The sequence below is a fragment of the Gymnogyps californianus genome, chromosome 8 (genome assembly GCF_018139145.2).
Source record: "Gymnogyps californianus isolate 813 chromosome 8, ASM1813914v2, whole genome shotgun sequence".
NCBI lineage: Eukaryota > Metazoa > Chordata > Aves > Accipitriformes > Cathartidae > Gymnogyps > Gymnogyps californianus.
In genome coordinates this window covers 32,538,167-32,562,544 of record NC_059478.1, presented here as the reverse complement: position 1 = coordinate 32,562,544, position 24,378 = coordinate 32,538,167, and positions in this window count along the sequence as shown.

Here is a 24,378-nt window from a genome sequence, read left to right as displayed (position 1 = left end):
AGTGGAAGAATGCAGATTTGCTTTTGTGTCGCTCATGTCCATTCAGAAAACTACTAAAGCAACATGTCTCAGGGCTGTGAACACCTACATCCAGTAATGCTGGATGCAGTGAGATTTATCATTGATGCAGAATCCCCTTTGCATAGCTTTCATATGAAAAAATGTTTCGGAGGATCAATCCTCTGTTCCTCATTTATCTTCTAGCTGTATTGGAAGCTGACCTTCCTCTGCAAGCCTCAGCTCACGTCGGAAGAAGGTTTGTCTTGGCACGTTGAGGACAGACGTGTACTTCCACGCAGTAACACCAGACCTGGCTCCTACTCTAGGGCTTTCCGCTATGCCTTCCCATGGGTATATGGACGATACACTAGGGAGGTGTAGAGAGGACACATCTCTGTTGGAGTTCTCCTAGGGCTAGTCCTGATGACGGACTGCAACTCAGAGAGGCTGTTTTCCAAGCACTGTCTCTACAGCTGGTGGAGGGAGGTGGGTGCCCTCAGTGGGTGCTTGGATCTCAACCTTCCCTGTCCTGATGGATGTTTTGCCATCGCAGTGCACCACAACGGCATCGTCCATGTAGGTGAGTCATGACCCACTGAACATCAGACCAGAGGAGTCTTTCCTCCTGTTATCCATGTCCTGCTGCCCAGGCAGCACTGCATTATGTGTGGCAGCAATGTCAGTACAGCCAAGCAAGGGCTCAGGCCAGGGGACCTCCATAGGGCCTCTGAAACTGGTACATTGAGGTTGTGCATCCTGGGACCCAGTGGCTTCCTCTCTGTAGCTCTTCTCAATGTAAGGTGAACTGGTGTTACCTACACTGCACCTTTCTAGGTCTTTGTCTTCTGAAGACCTGGTAAAGATCTTAAAGCCAATTTTGAAGGGATACAGGGAGGAACTGAAAATAGAAAAGCTGACATTGATTTCTCAGAAAGAAGTCGAGTATTCCTCAGGGCTTCACTCAGTTTTGAGAGATACGAAGTCGCATGGCCAGGGCACGGTCTGACCATGTGGTGATGTGGTCAGACCGTGCCCTGGCCATGCGACTTCGTACCTCTCAAAACTGAGTGAAGCAATCCTCAGTGCCATTGCAGACAATGACATGTCAAGTAATGTGGTTAAGGCAGACACTCTTGCTTTTGCAGAACAGATTTGAAATCTGTATTTTTATGCAGAGGAAAGAAAGAATGCAAGACAACTGAAAGAACAAAAGAAGGAATGAAAGAATGAATGAACAAATGAAATAAAGAAGGAAAGAAAAAAAAGATTAAAGGGGCCCAACTCAAAAGGATGTTTCCTTTTCATAAACTGTGAAGTTATACCAAGGTGAGAGTTCTCTTTGCCTCTAAATCCTGTTCTGCAGTGATAATAAACTGGCACAGTGGGGAATGGGGAGGGTTGTGGGGATGTGGGGAAGCACGAAGCAGTCCGAATTACACACTGGATTTACTATTATTTGAGTCCTACATGAAGGGTAGAGTCTTGCTATATTGTATCCAAGGAGTGCAACAGTACTTAAAGACTAAAAGTCTCCACCACTTCTCAATGATAGATGAATTAGTACAGATTTGCAGGCTGGTTCCTTGGGAGGCCAGTGGTGATTCTGGGGTGAATTTCCCAGCTTTCTGCGAAACTGAGGTTTCACATCGTTCGCGAGCGAGTTCCACCCACTGAATCGTAGTGTCATGGACCTGCGGAAAGGAGTGGGAGCAGAATGGGAGACTTCAGAGCTGTTGCTTTTTAGACGCCGGTTATTGCAGAGTATTCTGTGCATCATTCTGAATTTGGGCTTGTTTTTGTATGAAAGCAATTGGCTGGCAAGATTGCTGTAAGTATTCCTAGTAGAGCTGTGTTGGAAAAAAAAAAAAAAAGAAAGATTCCTTTTTTCATGGAAAATTTTGACTTTATAACTCAAAACTTGAAAATTTTAGCTGAAAACTGCGGGAGCCTTCCCCGATGTGGCTTCTTGTTTTCCAACAAAAATAAAATAGCAGAGATGGAAATGGAAAGTTTCTGTTTTCATTTAGAAGGAAAGTTTCCTACCAGTTCAAAGAGCTGGTAGTGTCTAGCCTGGCCTCTCTGCCAGCCTCTGGCTTCCCTGTTGCTCATGGATCAGTGTTTTCCAGGAGGCAGTGGAAGTTCTGCAGAGCTGAGAAACGGTCCGTGCTTGGTCACATCTGCTTCTGAGCACAGACAATGTCACTGGAATATTTGCAGTCACTTTGCTGTGGATCTCCAACCTAAGCACTGATGGAGAGGAGACACCTGTGGCTATTTTTAGCAGGCTGTGATCAGTAATAATTTGATTTTCAATGAGAAGGTCATTTTTAGGTCGAGAAAGATGGAAATATAAACTTTGACCCTCTGTTGTTGAAAGATTTGTTCAGGAGTGGTGATGTGGCTGGTGGTGGCTGAATTCAGCTGGGGTGGTTCTGCTCACCGCAGGCACCTCTCGGAGCCAGGCTCCCCTTGCCTTAAGGAGCCATTTGCACTTCCAGGAGGGTTTGGGGCTGGGAATAGGGACAGAGCAGAGACCGCATCAGAAAAGCTCGCCCTGACTTCAGGGCAGAAGAACTGATGGATTCAGTATAGCGGCCTGATGCTGCAAAGAAATGCAGCACACCCATCTGCCCATCTCTACTCTCACCCAGAAACATGAACCATGTGCAGAGCAGGGATGCTAAAGGGGCCCCATGCAGTGGCCTCCCACCTCCCGGCGGTGCCACGACCACCCGTGCGTGGTGTCACCACGGGCAAGGTACTTCCAGTGACCTTCAGAGAAAGAATTACATTTGCAGGGAATAAACTGTTCCCCACATATCCCATCTCTGGCTAAAGCCTAGCCTGTTAAATTAAACCCATTTTGTTAAGGGTTTTAAATGCTGCTTGCCCATATGCAGAATTATGTCTTTAAAGATTAAAAAATCCAATATAAACAAAATAAATCCAGGGAGTTGAATGCATGAATCATTATTTAGTACATATTGTCCATTCTAATCTGCAGTCCAATTGTGAAGTCATTCAAAATGCTGTTTCTCAGTAATTAGCAGGAATCTAACTCAGAGCCAATTTCTGATTAAATGTGCTTAAAATCAATAAAACATCATGAGTGATTAGAGTCACGTGTGATTAGCCCTGTCGAACAAAGCAGAATAAGTTATGGCCTCACTTTAACTTGTCAAAAAACAGAACTGGGGGTGGGAATGAGGAGGAACAGCTGATATTTCTATAAAGGGTTTTTCCAGTTCTCTGCCTTTCTCTTTGCTCCTTTAGAAAAGTGAAAGGATCGGTTTGTTGTCTGAAAATTACAGGCTGAAGGGGAAAGTTTGGGGTGGCTTTGGCTTCTCTTGCGGGTTCGTTTAAGGATATGCTTGGAATGGCATTTTTTAATCCTGTGTCTCAGCTGCGGGAGGGTTACCTGCTTCTCCTGGTGTCACCTTTTCTCCAGCTCAGTCCTGACTATTTGCAGAAGGAAATACCTGTAAGATTTTATTTATTTTTTTCTTCTGGAAGAGGCACAAAGGTCTCTTCTCCCTCCCTGTGAAAGGGAGCAATGCAGTGTAATATCCCCTATCAGCAATAGAAATAAAGAGCAGCAGCAACTCAAAACCAAGTGTTGATTGAAAAGCATTAGAGGGTAAAGCTGGTGGTGAAACCGTTTCTCTCCATCACGCTGCCGTGCGTCGGGGTGACTCGCAACACTCGTGCCCTGGGGTCCCCTGGACACACACCACGACCCCCTCCATCTGTTTGGGGTCCGGCAGGAGGTGCTGCTGATGGAAAGTGGCTTTTTGGGCAAGCGGCTTTTGGCAGCGTCCCCCCCTGCCACGGCAGCTCAGGGCTGGGGGCCGGCAGCATGCCAGCACCCGGCTGGAAGGGAGATGGCTGCGATCTCACGTTGGGCGCGTGGGGGTTGCGTGGGGTGGGAGAGCTTCTCCGGAGCTCTGTGCTTGGCAGGGCTCACCAGCAAAGCTTCCCTTGACGTCAGGAGATGGTGAACAACACTCATTTATAGCTACAGCTTCTTCACTTACAGCTGTGTGACCGCATCCCCGCTGGTTGGACCCTCAGAGGAAAATCCAGCTGTATTGCTTGGTGCTGCCTCCGGATCCGGCCCTAACAGTGATGCTGCTGGGGCTGCTTTCTTCCTGTCTCAGTAAGCAGAACAAAAAACCCACATCCGCAACATGTACATGGTGGTGGGTGAAGAGAGGAGGCTTGGGAAGCATTGTTCCAAGTGTATTTCCGCTGGCAGACTGTGTTTAATTGTATTTTTTCATGCCTATTTGAGAGGACATTTGTTTATTTCCAGAGTACATCCACATGCTTGTTTCCTGCTCTCGGCAAGGCTCTGACCTTCCACCCAGTGACGCTCAGGAATTTCTGGCAAAATCTGGTTTGTTTTTTTTTTCCTTGTGTGTGTAATCCTGACGTGTTCCCTCCTGCAGACAGAAGTTGTACGTGGAGTTGCTCGGGACCGCTCATTCCCATGAGACTCCTCGTTTGCCTGTCCCCTGGGATAAGAGCTTGTCACTCCGTGTCACACCTGGGAGAAGCAATGAGCCATCAGGGAAGGCTGTATTTAACCTGGGCAAAGGACCTGGAGGCACAGGGAACCTTCTTCTAAGAGGAGCCCTGCTGTGGTCAACCCCACCATCTCCAAGCACTACGCTGAGCTTTGGGTTGGTGTTTCTTCCAAATGAAAAGCTCTTGCAAGCCTCCTGCTGAAATGAAAAGGCAAAGAAAGTTCATTAAATGGTGTTCTTGAGTCAAAATTAGCAGTCCAGAGTCAGCGAGGGTAGGTTGTGCATCATAATGTGCCGTTGGTGGGTCAGCGCTGCCAACGTGGGAATGTCACTTCTCATCGAAAGGCAGTGCACACCAATGGGGACAACACACCTGGTTCACCCTATACAAACGTTCTCTCTTTTATAGGTTTTCTTACTGCTGTTCTTGCAAGCTGCTGGCTTTAACGGCAAAAATAGTGCAGAAACAGAGGAGCAGATCCTCAGCAGATGTCCATGGCAGTAGCTGGGTTGCCCCCAAATTACACCAGCTGAGCTCCAGGGTCTGCTGTGCTCCGAGAGATAAATCACCCTGCACTGACCTCCTGGATCCAACGGCAACGCAGGACCATCTGTGCTCATCCTCGGTGCCACTGCACATGTGGGGAGATCTGCTGCTCGAGGTGGTCGGAGCCAGGACCATCCAACACAGGGTGCTGGTCGGCGCTCTGCACCTCTGGAAATAAAACCCAGAGCTGAATGTGAGAATTACATAAATCAGCTAATTATTCCGCTCCCTGAGCCCCCTGTGCATAGTTTGGTGTCTGAGTTGGGGTTTTTTGCTTTTCTCCAAAGCAGCTGGAGATGGGATGTTGAACATGGTGTGTTATTGCTCCTAATGATATTAAAGAAAAACATCTCAAGTACTGGTTGGCATGTTTTGATTATATGTGAGGGTAAAATGAGTGCCAGATTTGGAGTGGGGAAGACTTTTTCCTCCAGATCAGATTAGCAGGAGCTGTTGGGGGAGCGAAGCGGGGAAGCGAGGCGTTGGGGGGCGGGGGGAGCACTGGATATAATCTCCCTCTTAGAATTAATTTGGCATTTTCACTGAACAAATCCCTGCTACAGAAGACCAGAGCCCTTGGTGGTTCCTTTTCTCTCTTCCTTTGGTGTTACTATTTGTGGCTTTATTTATTTGTACTAAAAGCCTTAAGCTCATTATGGCATTTTTGCAAAGTGCTTTTGTGGCTTGTGTTGAGTGAGTGTGTGCAGAGCAGTTGTTCCCTGGACCCTTTTGGATTAATGTTTGTCATATGATTGCCTGTGATTTCATGACCTCTGTGGCTGAAGTGAGCCCTGTGGGTTTTTTTATGTATGTGCAATTTAGCTTTTAATTAAGGCCTTGTTATCCAGGGAGTTGCAGCTCGGTTGGCTCGCATGCCCCAAGGTTCTCCTGGCTTGATACTGGAGTAAGGTAGCCCATATTTGGAAATATTCAGCTCGTTTCTCTTGTTTCAGTTTTCCAAGCTGTTTGAATTAATCTTCAGTCTTCTTTTCCAATGTTTACTGAAGAACAGCAGTTTTTTTTAACACTCCCTTTTATCACACAGTGTGATCAGCCGAGCTCAGACAATGCGTATTCATGCTGGGGTCTGTTGCTCATTTAGCAGTCTACAAACTACTAACGAAGTGCAGATGCATTGAGGAAGATCCTCCCTCCACGGATGAACCCTGGACCGGGATGCATCGAGGAGCCGTGTCGTGCAATTTGCAGCAGCCGCTTGCAGGCATCACGGGCCAGAGTAGTTGCACTGGCTGTTAGTAGGACTACTCTTTCCTAAGAGGTTTTATATACCTCGTCACCCTCGTAGCTTACCATGTCAGCACAATTAGTTCAGCTGGGTTTTACTTTTATTTATCTTCCTATTTTCTCCTTCTTTTCTGTGCTAACATGGTTCATCAGGTCCCTGATGAGGCTAAGGTTTAGCTCTTAAAATACATATTATACATGGGCATAAGGTTGCCTTTTTGCAGGAAAGCGAGATGTTTCTGTTGCCGTGGTTTTTGGGTGCTCAGGCTGTATCACACGCACAGGATCAATTTTCAGAGCTGACTTCCTTTTCATGCGCAATCTCTCTCAGCTGTCTCTAGAATACCCAAAGAATTTGGGATCTTTGACAGACACCTGGCTGCAGATTAATATTAGACAACCAGAGCAGATGATAGGTACTAGACTTTCATCCTGCCCCTTCAGATAGACCTGGTTCCCCTCTTCCTCCTACCCCTCCCCAAAGCAGGGATTTACTTGAGAGCAAGTTCCCAAGATGCCACCATGCTCAGCTGTCTTCCTAAAGTTACCTAAAGATTACTACTAACAGGTTTTCACACATCTGTTTTGGAGATGTTTAGCATAAGGGGAGCTCAAGTTGAATTTTATGGCAGTGGTTTGGGATGTAGTTCTGGATAATCATATGCCATCTCTATGAGGAAGTTATAGAGGTGCCTCAAACACCAGAATTCCAGTAGCAGGCCAAATTTTGAGAACCAGAAGATCTTGAGATGTTTGTAGCCAGTGCTCTTATTGATAAAATCCACATTTGTAAAATCAGGATCCAGATCTGAGCTCAGATTTGGTACGTTTTACAATTTCCTTGTATGTTAGGTGGGCTCCAGCATCTCCATCCTGGTCCAGTTTTAATGGTTTAGTGTCTTGCTCTTAGAGAGCGCTTCTTACCACCACCTTTGTTTTAAAGCTATTGATTTCTGCTTCTCATTTTTCCGAGCTCAGTGGTGAGATGTTGAGCTGGGTGCTACACTAATCCAATAAACTTTAGAAATCATTCCGGGGTGTTTCATATTGCACGGTGGCCAAACTCCGAGTTCAGTCAGTCGTAATCATCACGCTGGAGCACGGTCAAGGTGTGAAGTTTGGCCTGGACCCTGTGGCCATCTGGCCGCAGGGAAACCAACTGCCTCTCGAGCTAAAAATGCCTTTCATCCATCATGATAAGTCCCCTTTTCTACCAACAAATCTTCATTCTGCAGCTTACCTCCCTGCACGTAAATGACCGTACTCTTCCAATAGGGTCGTTGATGGTTGTTTAGGTTTCACGTGGCTCTTGGAGAAAAGTCACACCAGATACCCTGCCAATAACCATGGGTAGATTTGCCAGACCTTGCAGAAATCCACAACCAGGTACCATGCACCTTGGTGGCATCATGTGAGAAGGCAGGTGCCTGTAAATCATGTGAGCCAAGGCGTGTAGAAAGGCATCTGTGAAGGGACAGGATCCTCCCAAAGGAAAGGCACATTCAGAGCATTTTTAAAACTGATTTCAGTGATACAGGTTAGGAGTCATGTCTCCTGACATTGACTCCTCCATTGGTTGCTAATTGAGCGAAAGAGATGCTTGCGATGCAGGAATTACCTCCCGCTAAGTTCAGGTGCTTCAAGTAGGTCAGATAAATCATGCTTTAGTCATTCATTTCTCTCCATTGATGCTAAAGGGAATCTAGACCACTAGCTTCAATGTAGACCTCAACCCCGGAGACATCTAACATCCATGGAGATGTGAATCTCAGCTGGGTTATCTCTGCCTCTAAGCTTGAATATGAGAAAAGGGAAGCCAGGCTGAAGGCAAAGGCAGCAGTCAGAGACATAAAACAGATGCAAAATGTCGAGAAAGATAAAAGCTATGAGATGGCCCATAGTCCTGGGAAGCTAAGGGCACCTATCTAAAAATGAAGTAGCAAAACAAGAGAGCAGCAGAGAAAAAGGCAGGGTTGGACCAGTGCAGGAAGATGAAAATTTCCTTTCAACACTGAAAGTAACAGTTTCTAAAATCCATCTTCTCTGTCCCTCCCAAAATGTAAATGCTAGTAGTTACCCCTGTGAAAATCTGGAGCAGTTTTGTGGTAGTAAGTAGCAGATTCTTGGCTACTGGAGCCTCAATGTGGCAGATGGGTTTTTTGGAAAATGACACTTGCGGAGCCCAGCTGGTAACCACAGCTGAGATCTCCCTATCAGAGATCTTAGAAGTCAACGGCTGTATCGGCTTTGATTTCACTGGAAACAGCGGCTGGGCTGCTGGAAATTACACCCAGGTGTTAGGTGGAGAGGTCAGACTTGGCCAGCAGTTCCCAGGACAACTAACCCATTTCAGGCAATTCCCCATGTTTACCAGGAGAAACGTCTGCATTAACTGTGATATTGCTGGAACCTTTGGCAAATAATTTTGCCTTTTTAGGTGACCTCTTAAAAACTGTACTCCCCTGAGTTTGGGCGATATTTAGGTCTATTTTGGCCGAGGGTTGGGCACCTCTTTCTGTCGCTGCCCAAGGCACCTTGCTTTGGAAAGGCCAATCTGCCGCCAGCCTGCTGCTAAACCAAGCCAGAAACAGGCATTTTCCACCCCCCCAGCAGGAAAGTTTGGCATTTAGAAACAGTTCCTTTCTGAATCACACGAGAAACTTGGAATATTAAAAGATTTTATTGAATAAAAGGATAGTAGAGTGTTTTATCTCACATGTGGCAAAATGAAAATCAGTCAACAATTTCCCTCAAAAGTAAACAACGCAGCATATGGGGAACTCTGTTGGTGCTGTTGTTGTTGTTGAAATCTTCATGCTCCCAGAAAATTTTGAAGAAGTGTTGTTTTCAGATGGGGGCGGGGGAGAAGCGTGTGGCATGTCTGACCAGTTGCACTTGCTTCCAACTCAGAAACATCAGTTGGGTTTTGACTTTATCTCTGCTGAGGGCTGGATATCGTTTCCCCGGCACAAATACTTTGTATTTTTTTTTTTTTCTTGCACCAGGTCTCCCTGTACCCAATAAGAAATGAAGGGACCTCCAAGTGTTTTCAGTGTCACCTGCAAACTGGCTTTTGTATTTTAACCTTCCCTGAGATCAAGAAAACACAGCTTACTTTGTATCATCTGATCTGAATGCTATTTAACCCTCCTTTTCCAATAGTTTCTGTGTCCTCAAACTTTGTCTCTAAAACTTACTTTTTGCGCCCATGCCATATGCACACCCACCTGGATGTGTTATGTGCTATGTTATGTTTTATGCTGTGTTAAGTGCTATGCACACACACCTAACCATGATGTGTTATAAGCAGAGATAGCTGTGGATTTTCCATCCTGTCATTTTCCAACAGAAAAAGTAGATTCAAAAACATCAAATTTTGCTGTTGAAAAATAGAAGTCCTTTCCCCCTGTATGTACAGCCCCCAAATAAAGCCATCACTGGGAAAACTGAAATGAAATATTTTATTTGGGGATGGATTGATTGCAATTAGAGTATATACAGTGTTTCAACTAAATGTTTTATTTTTCATCATTTCAACCAAGTGTTGAACTGCTTTTGCCAGCGATGAAACCAGGGAACGTGAGAGCCATGGTTCAGTCCTGTACCTTCTTACGGGAGATGACCTCTCCCTTCACATGCTGCACAGTGGTCATCACACCATTAGGAGTGATGCGGAGTGGCATTTGGCCGAGGCCATGGACCTACGGAAAAGGGGAAAGTCCTGATTTCAAGACTGGGATTTAATGTTTTACCTCGTTGCTCTCAGAGAAAGGGGCAGTGCTGGGCTGCTCCTGAAGGTATGTTTGGCTCCATGAGATACTTCCCATCGCCTGCAGGGAGCCCTGGAAAAGGTCTTCAGTTTGCCAAGCTTGCCTTTGTGATGTGTTTTTATGGAGGAAGTGGTTGCAAGGGCCTTCCTATTGCCGTTTCTGCTTTAGGAAAGACCAAAGAAGGACTCGGCAGTGACTTTGGTGCCAGTCAGGCAGGGTCAGTGGAAGGGATGGACTCAAGCAGCTGATGAAGAAGTTCATTGGTGTGATGTGGCTGGTCTCAATTTATATTGATCTCCATAAACAAGAGAGGCACGTACTTGTTCTTTTAAAAAAATAATTATAGAAATCATTGCTATCCAGTCAGCAAGTAGAGGTGGACAGCACTGGTGGTTTTGCTTTGCTTTCAAAGCCTTAAATTGCTTTCAAACAAGAGTGATCTTGTTACTGCCTGTAGGAGTTCACAGTCATCCTCTGATCAGTTCTCCTCTCCTCATCTCCCTAAAAATGATTAGTGGTTTGTCCTTTCTGTTGTACTTCTCAATCGTTTCCTTGCAGCAGCCCAGGAGAGTGGAACATTCCTGCTCACAAGGCTCCAAGTGCAAAATGATGTGGCCAGGAGGGAGAGAAAGTGAAGTAACTCTGGCTGTACTTTAGTCAGACTGATGAGCGGGACACCAGGAGACACCAACGCAGAAAGCTAGAGAGAACACTCTATTTGTGCAACATTAAAAAAAAAAAAAAAGGTAAAAAATACAACTAACAGACAGGCTACACTCAGGGGTCTGCTTCCATGATGTAGGGTTTGGGAATTAGATCTATCCTATGAAAGTAAACAGTTTTAAAATCATTTTTTACCACAGTTGCATTTTCCAAGACAAAACACCCTATGAACTTCACTGGAGAAGTTCTTCGAAGGTTAAGTCATAGCGCTGTGGGTAAAGCATAATCCTGAAAGTCAAAAAATATGGCTTCTCCTCCCAGCTCCATGGTGATTTTGCTGCATGACCACGGACAAGTAACTTCATCTCCACTGACCGTGTTTGTGCATTCAGTCCTCCTTTAACCCATCTTAGTCTTTCATCTGGCTTCTTAGTCCTCCAGACCAACTAGTGAGCAGCTAACCTGTGTCAGCCAAGGTGTGGAGGTTGAAGCTCATGCCCTGCATAATGGGTTTGTTTGGGTCTGGTTAGATCAGTTTTATGTAGCTGGGTGTACATGTGGCTCCTAAAACCATGGGATCTGAGCTCTCTTCTGGGATTGTGTGGCTCTCCTTGTTTGCTACATCTTGTGGTTTTTGGCAAATCAGAGTGCATGCTAAGTATGTGCTAATACACAGACTGAATGACAATATACTATCAGAGATTATTTCACTCCTTTCTCACCCTCCATTTTATGGGATTTAGACACTGTACACTAACCAAGGCAAGAATTATTTAGATTATTTAATTTTCACAAAGGAGGTTAGTTGATTGGTTTGGGGGAGGGGGGTGTTTGTTTTGTTGTATTTTTTCCTATAAATAATTTTCTTTTTGCATCTAGGCGTGCTGGAAAAGGAAAATTACCTATTCCATAACTATAGCCTTAGCTACGATCTAGTTATGTCCTCTGAAAATTGCCTCAGCTTTCAGAAATGTCTATTGTAGAGAAAACATACCACTACAGCTGTTCTGCAGTATTTAAAGGGCAGAAGCACCTAAGCTATTGCTCCCCTGACTTCTGTTTCCAATGAGTGAAAAATATCTTACACACAGAATATTGCTGATCACCAAAAACACAGTGCAGAATTGTTGCTTGTTTCCTATTCTCTATCAGGGGTGCACCAAAAATAGAAACAGCTGCATCTTTCAATTGGGCGAAATTTGAATAATGTTGCCGTGCTTGAAATAAAATGGGAAAGCCGTGTGGAGTGAGGGGTTTGATCTGGTAGGTGCAAACAAGACCAAATTTCAGAATTCTGTGGCAGATATAATTCTGGATTTTCCATGACCCAAAACGCAAGAACATCTGAATCTGGGGTTCTAGTTTCTTCTTATAAAGGCAGCAACATCGACACAAAGGTTTCTTCTCATAAAGACAGCAACATCGACACAAAGGTTTACAGTAGACTGCTCAGGGAGTGGTCTCACCAGCAGATGCTGGTGATGGACAGATATAGCAGACCAGTGACTGCCAGATGATCTCAATGAGATTTTAGACCAAGAAAGTAAGAGAGCTGCTTTTCTTCCTTAACTCTGTTCATTTGAATGATTTTACAGGTTCTAATAGAATTTACTGAAATTGGTAGAATTTTTCCAAGCATTAAAGTTTTAAAGTGCCAGCCATTCAAGAATACCTGCAGGCTGTAATTCTGAGAGTTTATACATCTCTCTTATATAGGAATATACAGGAAAGTAGCCCCAAAATCCAGGACCCTCCATGATGCTGTCTTCTGTTGTCCTTGCCCGTAAGACTGAACCTGCAGGTGTGACTTAGCACGAGTGTTGGACCAGCTACTGGTCTCCGGCATGCAGCAAAGCTGTTATTTAGCAGACAAATACTTCTGAAACAGTCAAACTGAAAGCAATTTCTGCACATGAAATGGATAAACTAAGTGGTTTAGGTCTTGCAGTACCTAAGGATCTTCAAAGACCCAGGTCCTGATGTAGGACCTATCACTGTGAGCGCCCAACACGGGACCATTACACCGGTGCTCATTGCTGTGCTCCATAGGAGGCAATACTGTGAATGGGAAACAGGATTGTAGTCCTACTGCAGTGCCATGTCGGGGTGAGTTTGTTCCTCCAGGTCTGTCTAGGACTGTTTGAAAGGCTTTGGAGGATCCTTCTTACTTGGTTTGTTGTCAACTCATGGGATCACACCTCTGTTGCTCCAATCCTCCTGTTCCTCTCGGTCTTTGTGGGTCCCCGAGGCCTCCCAAAGGCTGTCCCTCTGTGACGTTTACATCTTTCACATACTTGGGCTCATTTGTCACGTCCCCTGGTTTACTCATTGCACGGTGATGCATATTTACTAATTCTAACATTTCCTCGTTAGTCATTCCCTCCAGGCCCATTAATCACTATAAATTCCCAAACGAGAGGCTGCAGTACATCGTTCCTTCCAACAGACAGCTGACACGTAGTAATTAGGCAGCTGAACATAGAAATAATGAGGCTGAGGCTCCCGCAGATCTCCTTCCCCCTCTCCGCACCTCGGGGGCAGCCTCTCTGCAACACTCTCGGCCCCGCACGCCACCGCTCACATCGCGGCTGCATGAACTGCTCCCCAACACGAATGTGTCCGTTTCCCTCTCTTTACCCCTCAAACCTGCTCTCTGATCCATCGAAGAGGCACCCGAGCATTTAGCTTCATGACTTCTGGCGGTATTTTTCTGTGCATCACATCAACCTAGACACTGAATTATTAAATCTCTCTGCGTCCCCTGTTTCCCCATCGTGCGAGGACTGGTCCAGCTCCCGTTGTTCATCTCTACCTGCTGCTCCAGAAAATCCCTGTGCCAAGCTGCCCTGCCAGTTTGCTGCAGACTCTCTAACTCAGAGCACACTCCTGGAAATAATGCATCTTTTCACAATGGCTTTACACCCTGAAATAAATAGCACGATTCAGGCATTGGTTTGACTGCCATGTGCAATGCAGAAATGGTCTGGGAGACCAAAAGGCTCTTTGTGTCCAGCCTAATTTTCCTATTTTCTTGTATTCTCCCTCCTCTGCACAGATAGGGAGCAGTTCTGCAGTCTTTTTTCTCTTTTTTTTTTTTTTTTTGGCCAGAATACTTTGTGGTGATCACTTTTGTATGCCGCAGAAATACCCTGGAAACGGAGTGCCCATGGAGAGGGACACAGCACCATCCACTCCAAATTACACTGTCGTGTCCGGCATCACTGGCCAAACTGGAGTTAATGGGAGGTAGGAAGAAACTTCCCCTGTAGCTCTTTTTTTCTCCCGCTCCCTTCTGAAGCAATGTGTCTTGGCTGCATTTGGCTTAAATAGACCCTTGATCTGCTTTGTTTATGGTAATTTCTTTATTCCTGTGAGAGAGAGAGGGAAGGCAGCACCGAACTGATATTGTTCTGGGACTGCAGATGGGCAGATGGTTTGAAAAAATGATTGCAAGATTTCACTTGCACTCTGGGCCTGTCTTTCACATTTGGGTGCAAAGACCAAGTTTTGTCTTCTGTCACGGGGAGCCTAATTTAGATTGCCTAAAACTTGAAATCACTTCGAAGACAAATCCCCAAGGTCAATGACTCCACAGATTTGGAGGTTAAGGAATTGAGGTTAAGAACTGACAAACGAGGATGTCGAGGCAAGATTATGGAAATGAGGATCTGTAGCAAATTCTCTCTTGTTTCCCCCTTGTAACCTCCTAATGACATTAGTGCCCGTCTTTGACAGTCCCTCCTCAAAGGGGAACTTGAACGCTAAAGACGCTTTTATGAGTCCCAGAGACACGCACAGGAAAACATGCGGGCAAATCTGCTAAGACCCAGATATGGGACACAGTCCTTAAAAGCCCTGCGCCGACTTAAAAGAAATGAGCTGAAATAAGGAAGAGAGCAAAACACAGTTGGCAGGTGGGTCCCCGCCGCCGTGTCCCCATCCCGGTCCCTGTGCTGAAAGCAAATGTCCTTTTTTACCCCATGCTGCTGAATGCACTCAGTTAAAAATTCAATCTTCACATCTCCCCAGTGAGCTGGAGCACTTCTACTGTCCCTTTTCGCAGCTGCGAAGCTGCGATTCAGAGGGCTTAAAGCCAAGATCATAAACCAGTACCTATTAACACTGCCTGCCCAGCTCAAACCACCCATCTCCCGAGTCCTCGGAGTAAGTTAGCGTTTTGTCTAATGTGCTTTTGCTGTTGTTAATTCAAGTCACTGCTCGGAGGTCGCTGAACTCATTTACTCCAGGGAGAGTTTCTGGACACCTGGTCCATGGCCGGCAATTTTTGCTGTAATTATCTCACCCATCTTCACCGAGGAACACTGTGCAAAGCGTGGGCTGGATTTATTTCTGCGGGGTGGTGGTTCTTTGACTAAAACACAAGACCCGCATTTTCCTGCAAGGTTGTGTCTCGTCTCATGCATTGCAGCTTGGTTGCTGCAAGTGAGGTTTCCTCCTGAAGTCGGTGTAGCACCAGATCTTTCCTCTCTCTTTTTCTCTTGATCTTCCCCACTGTAACTACACAGAGAGCTGACCAAGAACATCTGGATGGATAGGAGGCATTTAAAGGAGATGCCTTTACTTCCCCATCAATTTGGTGGACTGAGCCACGGGGCTCATGCCTTCTCCCCTTCTTGTCTGTAGGACTTTTCTACCGGTGTTGGTGAGATCAGGCCCATTTCTTTCCTGTGATTAGATGACAGAAAGCAAGGTGAGCGTGCTCCTTTTCTTTTAATATATTAGCCAGTGATGGCTAATGAAAAGCTGAAAGGTATTTTTTAACTGTAAAGTGAGTAAGATATAGCCTGTATGGGCAGCAAAGTATCCATGTGGATGGAGGCATTAAGTATGGATAAATAATGTACATGGCTGTTTAAGAAGCACCTTATTCACCTGTCTAAAAGACCTGCCATCCTATTGATCTCAGATGTATGAATTTATGGCCTTGTTATGAATTTTCTGATGCCTCAGCTCCCTAACATTGAAGCATTCATTCAAAGTAGCTATAGCTTTACAAATAGATTTTTTTTTTTTTCAGAAATAGAGTTTTTCCATCTGTTTGTTCCATTTTCCCATCTGTTCCTCCAGCCTCATAGTCTTGTTCAACCTGTTTACGAAGATTGCCTTTAAGTGAATATATATATATTTTTTCCATTCCAGGACAATTGTTTCTTTCCCAGTGATTTGATTTGTTCTTAAACTGCCTCTCTGAACTACTCTGGGCACTTTTTTTGCTAACCCATTTACCTTTCCAATATGCGTTTTAATCCATCTATGTGACCGTATGCTTTAAGGCCACAAGGAGTTCTTGTCTGATGCACGGTGATCACCGTGGCAGGGCTAGACCATGACCTGCGGCTAGATCCCAGTGAGAAACCCAGCACGCCCCGTGGATGGCATTATGGTGTCCACCTGGGTACCACAAAGGTGGGTGACTCCAGGGCATTTCCAGTAGTGCTGCTCTTGGTCAACGGGGTGAGTTAGTTTAGGCATGTTGCTTTTTTGTTACACTAAAACAGGACTTGCTGCTACCAGAAGAAGCAGGGTAGTAGACAGCCCAACTATCGCTCTCTGCCACAATACGTGCTCTCCACCACAATGCCATTCAGTCACCTGCTCAGGAGTATTTTCATCTAGTGTGACCCAGGTGTTGCTCAGTGGCTAGACATCTTTTAAAAAAGAGTTATCAGGCAATTCAGAAGCACAAGCAGCTTGTGATCAGAAGAAGACAAATTTAAAATGAAGAATAAATTACCAATAAATAAACTGCCTGTTATCAGTAGCGGCCTCCACTGAAGATGGTCTCACAGCACCTCCCAAGGGTTCCCTTCACTGAAGAACCTCTAGTAGCTTCTGAGTAGTTACTAGATAGAGATTAAGGTACACAAGGCAGTCCCCAGCCCGTGTTTGACCAATCTGGAAAAAATTCTCAGGAATCACCAGCCAGTATTTTATTACAGTTAGATCAGAAGCTGGACTGGATTCGTCTCTGTAATTGTCTGAGAGACACAAGTAAGCGCCCTTCGAGAAGCTATCATTTCTGCTACAAAGAGAGCACAAATTTGTGTCTCTCCAGGCCACCCAAAAAGTGATCTTTGATTTGTCAAAATAATCCTTTATGCCGAGGAATCGAAAGCTTGGAAGGTATCCAAAAATGTGTTAATCTACACTTTTTAAATTTCTCTTTTTATCGGGGGGGGGGGAACTAATAATAAGCTTGTAAATCATGTGGTTAAGTTTAAAGAAAAATGCTTTGGGAAAGTTTTCTAGCCTTCTGCAAGACATTTTGTTTTTATTCCTTCTGCCTCCGCAAGACTTTTGCCTTCTACCGTTTGCCAGCAGGAGGAAGATTGGAAAAATTCTACTGGTCCTGTCATCGCAAGGGACAATTGTGGAGTGGTTTTATTGTTATCCTTCTCCTTCTGGTAGAATGAGATCAGACCCTCCATTTAGCTAAAGACAAGGCATCTTCTTTGTCGTTCCAGATGCGCTAAGATATTTGTAAACAATGAGGGCTTTTGTCATATTCAACATGAAGCTCAACACTTTGTTGCGTGTTCGTGAGCCTTTGAAGACGGCTGTGCTCCACCTTTCAAGTAAAAGGGCTCACAGAAAGTCTTTGGGGCAGAGGAGACCCCAATTCCTGATTTCCGTGCAGGAGGACTTCCCCAGGAGGACTTCCCCAGAAGGACCTATAGCAAGCACTGGCCTTCCAGACTAAATGCAACATCTACTTCTTTTAAAGGTTTATACTTAACAAGAGCATCTTGCTAGGACATGTGCATGACGGGGCCGGGGGGGAGTAGCCTTTTGCAGCAGCCCCTCCTCTTGGTCTTGGTGGTGGCTTTACTTTAGCATGGTCTTCTGGCCACTTGGAGCTATAAATTTACTTCCAAGTGCAACTGTTTGGGCCATGGGATTTTAGGCACAAGAGGCCAGTCCTGGGTGTTTGATAGCAAGCTCAAGGCTTTACCTTGCAGCTCAGCATAGTTTGATAGAAAGTTTATCCATTACCAACCTGTGTTGGTTTGGTTCCCTTTGTTCCCAGAAAACAAAGGCTCTGTGTTCACAGCTAAATCCCCCCAATACAAGCATTTCCTTTAACGAAACAAAAGCCCGTGAAACAAGAACGTTTCTCCCTTTGGGTAATGATGCATTCCCCCATGCTCATGATATGCAATATCCCCTTAGTTCACTTATTTTGTTACTTTTTACAGTTTAGTTTCCATACGCCGCTGCTCGTGTGTGGTGCCAATGCTGTTGGTGATGAATTTCTTGCAGAGCTGACTTGAGCAATGTCTCTCTGAAGCAATCATTTTCTGTCTCCCCAGCGTTTAGCTGAGTACGTAGTCTCCAAGACCTTTCACCAAGCATCCATCAGCAATGAGTTCAAGCTAAGCAAGATACTACCCTGTTCCAGAAGCTGAGCAAATCACATGCCTATGTTGTAACTAATTATTTCTATTGGCTGATTGTTTTTTAATGTGTCTGTTTTACAGGTAAACAGATTTATCTTAGGAAAGCAAAGGTAATAATGATGCTGGGTTTTATTCATTGCCTTCTTTCAGGGACTGAAAAGCTGAATGCTGAAATAGGTGTAATTTAGCTCTACAGAGAAGTCACTTGATTTTCATACCCAGGCAGGATTGCTGGAAAAGATTGGGAAAGCCTGAAAAAATTGTGGAGCGTCCTAACAGGACTCCATAAATCAATGATGTTAGCCATGTGGTCTCCAGCCTCCGACTCCTCATGAACCCCCCATTTAAAATGGAACATTTTCTAATTGGCAAACTCCCTGGAGCAGCTGATTTCTGGTGCAAGGAGGCCACCACATAGACCCCACCTTCAGACAGCTCAAGAACATCAGCCATTTGTGATGTTCAACTCAACCTTACGATCCTAGGCGCAAATCTGAGCATGAGCATCTCGCAGACATCTCAGCAACTGCTCTGGCAACTGTGATGCTGTTTGTACATTGGTTGTATTGCAGAAGCACTCAGTGCTGTCTCAGAGCACACAACCCATGGATCAAGGAGATCCAAAAAAACAGTACTTGACCCAAAATGTTCATGACTGACACACCAGAAGGGTGGATGGAAGCCCAGGAGACAGAAAAGCACTGCTCACTAGTACAATTTAGCTGCAATCAGGGGATTGCAGGAATGGGAACGGACCTTGAAAAGCTCTTTCAGGCTTACAAAAGAAGGAAAGGGAAGAAATTCACCAAGTTAAAATTCTTGGAGGGAGATGTCATATGTGCATGCCGTAAGGTAAATCCATGGGCAGATAGCACTGTCTGGGTGATATCCTCACCCATGGCACTCCTGCATGTTTTTTGAACTTGTTTTGAAAGAAATCTGGGTCTTGAAAACAAAAAGCTATGGCTAGAGATATTCAGGAGTGGCAGTGGCTGCCTTCGATTTAGCATGGCCAGCCTTGGAGACCTGAACCAATGTTAGTACCATCAAGCGCTCAGCAGTGTCCGTATGTAATGGTCGTGCACAGGGTGAAAGTGTGGGTCCCCCATTCCTGGAGTTTTCTGCTTTGGAAGGACCCTTCTCCTCCTTCTTTCCACCACTGCCAAAAAGCTGCTTTCAGTGGAAGTTTCACCACGGCTAGGTTTTCCTGCCTGCCCTCCCTGGGCTGGGAGCGGGAGGAAGACCTTTACCTGCTGTTCGCTGCCGGGCAGGGGGCCCCATGAAGGAAACAAGACCCAGGCGTCTGGCAGCGGCTTTTTCGGCTGGATTTCGGTTTGCCTGCCGGGCTGGCATTGCAGCTGGCTGGCCTGATCTCCTTCCCTCCCACCGGCTCTCACTGAGAGCAGAACATGCCTTCTCCTGCTGATTTCTGCTTGCCATATTGATTGCAGCAGGGTATAATGGAGACAAGTCAGGCAGAAAGCCAGCCACCCTTGGGAATGATTAAAGAGCAAGCAGAAAAGGATAGAAGTGAAGAAAAAGAGGCTGATACTTAGGATGTGGTGGATTTGGAGCAAATTATGCCCCTTTCTCCACCTCACCCCAGCCCGGTGCCTGGGACAGTGCACCAGCACCTCTTTTTCAGCTCTGCCCAAAAGAAGCATCATATCGACCCCCGTGTACGCGGGGAACAAAATCCCCAGAACGTGTACAATATCCCTATTGTGCATGGATTTGCAGACTGATTATTCAGAGCGTAGCCAAGGAAAGGTAAGGCTATGACCCATTGTTTTCGTGCGATCAATTGAATACTGTCATTTGCATTTAAAACGCTCCGAATTCGCACTGTCAATATGCCAAACAGCTGTTCGGGCTTTTCAGCATTCCATGGTGACAATCACACTATCGTACATCATTGGCACCAGGATTTGCAATACTCTCAGTGTCAAAATTTTGTGGGTTTTTTTTTTTTCTTTTTTTTTTTTAAGGAAAAAAAAAGATCCCCCCCAAAATACCCAAACCTGTGAAAAATCCGCTTTTAAAATGATGGCGTTCGATGCTGCTAAGCAGGCCTTCACAGATGCCAACATATCAAAATTCATCTCTTTTCTTCCTCTCCTACAATTAAAAGGTAGTTAAGAAAGAGGCTGTTCCTGATAGATCCACCTTCTGTTTTCTCCTTTGTATGCGTATTATTCATTAGCAGTCTAATAAGAGTTTCAAAATGCTCTGTGCCTCTGCCAGCAGGGCATATGTATGTAGACATGTGCTTGTGACAGATAAGTACATAAACAGCATATTGGCACCAGAAAGACATCTGTGCCTAGAAAAACGCTTGTGATATGTACATAAATGACATTTTAGCTCTAGTCAAGTCCTTGTGGCTTTGAGAGGAATATGTGACTGTACTCTTCTCTGTGAATACTGAAAAGGTGCATCTTAGAAAGGAGAGTATTTTAGAGGTTTATGGAGAGTTGGAGGAAGAGCTTGGATGTAGGAAGCCGCCCTGTGCGAACAGCCGGGGTTGCAGCCCCGGCTTTGCCAGGTTGCGGCAGACGGCGGCAGAGTCTTGCCAGGGGGATCGTGGGCGGTTGCCGCCGGCAGCGCCGTGAGCACGGCCCCCTTGGGGGGAAGCACCCGGCACCCCCGAAATCTGATTCGATACGTCCGTATGGGGTCTGCCGTGCGGGGCGGCGTGGGGCTGGCAAAGGCGATGCAGCTCCTGGCTGTGAAGGGAATAAAATCTTGGCCCAAAGACCAAAAAGTCAGGGGGTGATCCAGGGTCTGGAGGCACGGGGAGCGCTCCCTGCAGCACGTTCTGCTACCTACGTTTAATTATCTGGCTGACAAATCTGAATGCAATCCCTTCACCACAACTGTCTTCTACAGCAGAAAAGGGACATTTTGATCTGTTACAGCAGGGGACCGAGCATCCCATCTTCTGGGAACCTTCCTGGATTGCACAACGGGACACTTTGTAGGTCTACTCACACCACTTGGTTTAGGCTCGTAACGCCTCAGTTTACCCATCCTCTGATGTGAATTCTCTTTACCCATTCTGATGACAGTTGCCTGCCTTATAGCTTTAATTAGGGATGGAAATGCTGTTGTGGCCAGGAGGCTATAGGTGAGAGGTCTATGGGAGTCCCAGGAAAACCTAGAGAATATTTGCATCTAGTCTGAGGTAGGAGAGAGAGAAGATGCAAAATTGGAGGCACTTTAGCATTTGCCACACATGCACAGCAGTAAATACAGACTCAGCTCCCTGATTTCGGGTCTTGGAGTCAGAGTCCTAGATATATTTGAGCCCTGAGCTCCCATGGGAGCACTTATGTCCCAGTGAAATCACCCCAAGCGGAGAACTTAAGCTTAAGGACTGGGCTCAATTATGTCTTTCCTGAGCTTGCTCCAGGAGGTATGGGTGCCCCAGCACTCTTCGTTCCCGGTTTTCTGCAATTACAAATCTCCTGTAGATTTCATTTGATTCAGTAAAGCAAATCCTAAAAAGAGATGAGTGTCCAAAGCTGCCATTGCCTCCGGGTCCGTTAGGACTCCCCTGGACTGGATCATGAAATGGCAGCTGCACCTGCATAAAAGCCCTCTGGGACGTGGCTTTAACACGCATGTCGGGGTGGGCACTGCTCTTCCCCAGTTTGCCCGTGGTGCAAATGGCATCACTCCTTTGGGTCTGACGTAAGGAAGAAAGAAGCAGCAAAATGTTCCTTGGTGTAAATCAGGATGGGTCCTCGGACTTCCCTGGAGCCTGTCGGTTGATGTGACCTGAGCACGTGGCTCCCCGGGTGGGTGGGGGTCTCACACCTCCAACCTGGTGGATGGAACCGCAGTGGTGGATGAGCTGTTACTTGCCTGAAAAAAAGTGTTTGGGGGGAAAATTGTCTCCAGTCATTCTCATTTTGCATGTGATTTTTCCTACATATGTTTCTAATCATTAAGAAATTCTGTAGCTTAAATAATGCTCTAAAAGTACGGTAACTGTTGGACTACATTCTGTTGTAACCTTATTGAATTTCACTTCTCTGGAAAAAATAATGGGATACTATATCTTGAAAAACAAATGGTAATTGCATTTTTAACAGAATGTTTCTCTTTGTGTTTCAAAACCTTCTGCACACAGTTAGACATCTAGCCAGGGAAGAAGGTACAAAGCATATGGGCCAATTTCTGTCTGTTGGCTGTTCAAGATGCCTTAATATTCAAGCAGTGATGTGTGTGTGTCCATGCAATATGGCACAATTTATCTGCGTGGTATCCATGAGCTCAGGTGAGATGGTCAAAAAGTTGTGTGCTGTGGTCAGAAGAGGTATTCAAGGAGGAACTGGGGAAGGTGGGTTTACATTCTGCTCCCTATTAGATGTGTGGGTGTACATCCTTATATTAATTCACATTTTGGCTATTTGGACAACAGAAGACTCATATTCCTGTGTTCATGGTGCTGGCCAGAGGCAGGGGTTTGTCTTCCAGGTGACCAGGATCTTACAGCTAAGGGTCTTGTCGAGACTGCAAAAATAGGAATTGTCCAACACCTTTGTACTGCCCATGCACCGCAGTGATATGACTTCCTCAGTGCTTTGGGGATTTGCACATCACCACGTGCTGAGAACTGATTTGATTAAAGCCTGGGACCCAAAATAGCATCGTCGCAACGCAGTTTGGTAACATGTTGGTGTTACTGTCTACCGAGGTTAGGAGAGCCCTGGTAATACTGGAATGCTCTTCCCTAATTTTTAGTAAATCTGGCGTGTTAAGAACTTTGTGAAGAGATGCCTTTGGACATGTGAAGCTTCAAGGCAAAGTAATAGGCTTGAGGTTTCTGACTGACAAGACACATGTGAGTACATGCAAAATGTGCTCCTCCTGCTAAAAATAACATTTCTCTTGTCAACCACGATGCATCCACCCCCACAACACCACTCAGAAGAACACATTAACACCTTGGCTTTGCACGTAGCCCGATTCACAGCAGCCACAAGTGGTAGAGGGATCTGCACTCTGTGTGCATGCTGACAAATCATATGGCATAGCGAAGAACAGGGGAGTGAAACTGGGCTAGCAGAAGTTGACGCCTTATCATCACAGTCCCTTTGAGCATGCTGTAGGCTGACACCTCCACCAACCGAGTCATCTCCCCGACGCCAGGATGAAGAGCACGAGCCCACTATCCTGATTTAGCCTCTGGTAAGCGAGGCTTGGCTTGCCACACCGGGAAGGGTGGAATAGGTGCGTTGATGCAAACGGGTACAGGAGCATCACGGGTGCACCGGCATGGGGACAGGCAAAGCGTGTCCAACCACTGCTGCTCACAGCTGTGCTAGTGACATGTAAAATATACTTTATAGACCAATGATGTGAGATGTTTCTGCCACTACTGCTCCCCATTTGGTGCCTAACACCATACAGAAACCTGTAAATAATATTTCAAACCGAGAAGTGCTGGGTTGCAGATAGGTATTACCCTTAAAACGGACTCCTGCAATAACTAAGGTACAGGTCTGTCACACAGCCTGTGTGTGCTTCTGCTGGCACTGCAGTCACCAAGGTAATGAAAGACATAGACAGGAAAGCTTTTAAAAGTGGTGAAAGACTAGACAATACCAAAATTTTTTCCCAATTATTATTTCCTATGAAAATTTGCCTTTTTTCCTGAAAAACTAAAGCTTTCTGAAAAATATTGAAGACAATAAAAAATTACCATTCTTCTGAACTTCTCACCATAACTTCTAGGCAAATAATTTGAAAAATCACTATTGACAGTTTTGTTTCGGTATAAATTTAGATTGTTTGCAAAGTAAATCTCTTAAAAGAAAAAAAAAAAAGAGCTGGAAACAAGTTGTAGCTAAAATATTGGCAGGCGACGCGAGGTTGATTCACGGTCACAGAGGTCACTGTCAGTCCACTGCAGCCTTCCCCCGGGACAGCATGAAGCTTTATTCAAAGCAGATTTTCAGAAAACCCAGGAGATTTAAACGCATAAGTTCCAATCTCTCCTTTAGCTGGCAAGCGCATGAGCCTACATTCTCACTCTCAAAATTAAGCTCCTTTAACTCTTGTTTAAGTGGCTAGGCAGAGCCCTGGGCTCTCGCAGTGCTTCCCTTGTCCGAACTTCACCTGATGACTCCGGCAAAGCCATCCAGGCTTTGGTGGGTGCTGAAGGCATCCAGCCCTTTGCAGATGGTGCTTAGCACTTAACA